Raw genomic sequence first — 3819 nt, forward strand, 5'->3', positions numbered from 1 at the left:
ATGACCAGCTTCAGTGGGGCTCAAATAAAAATGCAGAAGCATGCGCCCACTCATCTGGCCAGAACGGTGGAGCATAAGCACAGCTCTTTAAATAGATCTCAGAGCCACAGCCTTCATTTACATCACTTATTAAACACCGGACTCCAGGAAGTGGATTAATTCATAAAATACCATAGGACCGTGATTTAACAATGGAAATGCTGTCTGTGAGGAGACTAGCAAATTAGGGCACAACTGGAAAAAAAAAATATAAAGCAGAGAGGACTTCCATAATTGCACAATCACCTTTCTCTCCATAAAGGACAGGGAGGGAAAAAGTAATGGAATTGAATTCCTTATTGTGCAGAAAAGAGTTCCTGGCATATAATGGTAGGCAGAGCCATTTACTGGAAAAAGTGTTGGTTTATTTACATGCTAAACAGCACCACTTTTCAGCTCCCACCGACAAGTTGAACAGCTTAGCAAGGGGTAGAAAGGAAGCCAGGCCCCCTGTCCCAGAGAGAAACAGAACAAGACAGACAAGGGCCATCACTGCTCTAAGCATTTTGACTCCATCGTTATACAACAGAGCACTCAGTTTTTTTTCTGCACATCTCCAAAGAGATCATCTTTGCTTTGCTTTAAAAAGAATTTTTTTTTTTTTGTAACAAGAATCACAGCAGGAATAACAAATAAATTAGACTTTGCATCCAAAAGGAGACATGGGATCTGGAGAAACTGTGGACACATGCCCTACAGCAGGGCATCTCTGCAGGGCAACTCTTTAAAATCGCAGGGCAAGTAACATCTCGTGTCCAGCAGAGGACACAAGACCAAATGCTGTGCACTTGACAGACAAAGAGAAGTGGAACAAAGGCGGCTGAAGCCAGCAAACTGTTGTTGTACGGTAAACAGGAGCTCTGAATAAAGACATCAAAGGAGCCAGGGTCTAGACGGTGCCTACCACTGACGTTGTTCCCAGACAGTGACGAGGATCAAGTGAGCAGACAGGGTCACCAGTTCTGATCTAGTTGTCCACCTTAATCACGGCCTGGCCTTTTGCTTCCCTAGACAGTTGGTTTTTTACAACAGCTGAGACCTCAATAAGTGCATAAGTCAACAGATAACAAAAGGAGGCTGCTGGGGAGCACAGGCTATCCAGGCATCACCCTCAGGATACACAGGTTTTACTTTCACAGGTAGTTTCTAAACTATATGTGTTTTTACTTTACCCTAGAAATAATTTTTAACAATAGTTTTCTAAAACAACAGAGAGAGAGAGAGACAGAGACAGAGAGATTTCTAAAAACAAAACAGAGCAGAATCTGTGGAGGTAGCTCGGTGGGTAAGACTGCTTGCTACATGAGCCTAAGGACCTGAGTTTGAATCCCCAGCATCCACAAAAAAGTGGGCATAGCTGTGTGTGTCTATGACCCCAGCAACTGGGAGCCAGAGAAGGGTCGATCCTGGAAGCTCACTGGCCAATGAGACTAGCAAAGACAGTGACACTTCTGTCTCAAGACATTAAGGTAGAAAGCAACAGGGGAGGTCTTCCTCTGGCCTCTGTATGTGGGTGCACACTATATCACACACACACAAAGACGCGATCGCCTCTAATAGCATTGCAGGGATGGCTGCTGTGTCACCTGCAGTCGGTGGCAGAGGGGAGAGAGGCTATGCCTACACTATTCTGACCTGTGAACGTCTGAATGATGATAACAGTCCTTGAAAAAAGTCGAGCCTGAGACAACTGCCAGTCTGGTGACAGGGGGCATGGACAGGGAGCTATCCTGAGAGGAACACCCCTCACCTGGGCATTGTGGGAGAGCTGGCCTCGGGGGGCATGAGAGCTGACCCCACCCCTAGCCAGCCGCAGTACTCAGGAGAGCATCCCACACACAGACATGATAAGAGTGTGGGTGAGCCAGCCCTGGAGAGATCTGACCCTACCAATCATCTTCTGTGTGGTAGAGTGGGCCTGGAATCATGAGAACAGGAGAGCTGGCCCTGCTCCTCACCTGAGCAGCAAGGTAGAGCTGTCTCTGGTAGTCAGGGTTGCTGATGAGCTGGCTCCGAGGACATGAGAGCGGGAGAGTTGGTAGGCTGACCAGCTCAGATACCTTTCAGGTCCAGATCCAGGGCTTTGAATTGGCCCACCCCAACATCTACCCCATTGATGGACTGCTGGAGAACATGAAGAGACCAGTCTTACAGATCCAAAACTACAGGATCTTCATGACACAGGACAATAGGATATCTGAGAGGAGTCCCAGTGCGGTTCCAGTATCAACACAGTAGCAGAAGCCAGAGGTTTTGTGCCAGACCAAGGATTCATTGCAATGGACATTTGCAAGCAAAGGTACATAGACAAATGGCTATGCTGTGGGACAAATAATGACACATGATAGCTTCCATAATATATTTTTTTCTCTTTTCACTTGATACTGCCTTGCTGAGTCCCATTACCAGAAAGTCTGTTCCTTTGGTCCTCAACAGCCACTGAGAATGAGTCCCCGGTATCCTGACATGCAGCTACCCCATGGTGTCTACGGATGAGCCATCTGCAAATGCTCCCTTTCAAGTGTAAGAGGCCTTTAATAGGTGTGGGCAGTTAAGGGACCAGGACAGTCTCTCTGGAGGCAGCCAGTGTGTTTGTTTAAGGGCTGCAGGACTTTGGAATGAAGGTCTCGCTGGAGTGAGGAGAAGTGTTCTAGGGGACGTTGGAGGATGGGGCTGATATAGCCAGACCCTCTGAACAGATTCTAAGGATGTGAGTGTTATAGAAGTGTCTGCTTTGCCTCCACCCAACACGATATTTCTCCTGCTTTGATGCTGTTTGGGTACCATAGTAGGCTTGAGAAGGTGGGAATAAACTTCTGCTTTCCCTAGGCTGCCAACTCCCATCTCTGCAGTGTTCTCTTTCCCCTCTCCTTTCCCCATCCCTCTTCCCCCCTTCCCTTCCCTCATCTCTCCCCTGCCTCTCCTCTCTTCCTTTTCCTCCTTTCCCTTCTCCCTCCTCCCTCCTCACCCCCATCTCTCCCCACCCAGCGCTCTGTCTCAGGGAGTAAATACAAGACATCTGTGGGACTCTGCCCTGTGGCAGAAGACATGGGAGTCAGCAGGAATGCATCATTCACATCCACCCCAGGTCAGACCATGGCCACTTTGGAGTGGGTAGGACATGACTGATGCTTGGTTGTGGTTAATGACAGAGGTGACCCCCCTCCCTGACCCCCATGCGGTATGGAATGAGTCACAACTCCAGGGAAATCAGAGACTTCCTCCATAGTTGCTAATTTGTAGGAGGGGTCACCTGGACTTAGCAAGAGTCAAACTAGATATGTCTGTTGTGTCTTTCTGGATGTTTTCTCACCAGCTTGTGTGACGTCAAAGATGCCTGACAGGCAAGTGCTGGAGGAGGCTGCAGGCTAGGGGAAGGCATTCTGTAAGCAGGCCTCTTTGTAAATGGTGTCTGTGTAGGGTCTTATGTTCAGCTTCCTGAATACAGTGCGGGGACCTGGGTTTCAGAACCCAGATCAGCCCAGAGGGAGGTACCATATGTTTCCAAACTCAGTGGCTCTCCCCTTTCACAGAATTCATCCCTGGCCTGTTGGGTTTTGTTCTGGCTGGAGTGTCTGTATTAATGGGATCACCAGGTAGCATCAGAGGGATAGAAAGATATCTGGAAAAAAAAAGAAAAAAAGAAAAAAACCAGAAACTGAATTTGTTTCTGCTAGCGAGTTTGCAAAACCTGTGCCTGATTACAAACAGGTCTCAGAATTGAATGATGTTCTAAAAAGTGTAAAAAGAGGAAACACACGAGAGGAAAATGGCACCATC

At 47.8% G+C, this 3819-nt stretch overlaps 1 pseudogene; it reads left to right on the forward strand.

The window, feature by feature from the left end:
* Window positions 1-1585: 1585 nt before the first annotated feature.
* Window positions 1586-1702, forward strand: LOC132652024 (small nucleolar RNA SNORA17; annotated as a pseudogene).
* Window positions 1703-3819: the final 2117 nt, after the last annotated feature.

This window comes from Meriones unguiculatus, chromosome 1 (genome assembly GCF_030254825.1).
Source record: "Meriones unguiculatus strain TT.TT164.6M chromosome 1, Bangor_MerUng_6.1, whole genome shotgun sequence".
Classification (NCBI taxonomy): domain Eukaryota; kingdom Metazoa; phylum Chordata; class Mammalia; order Rodentia; family Muridae; genus Meriones; species Meriones unguiculatus.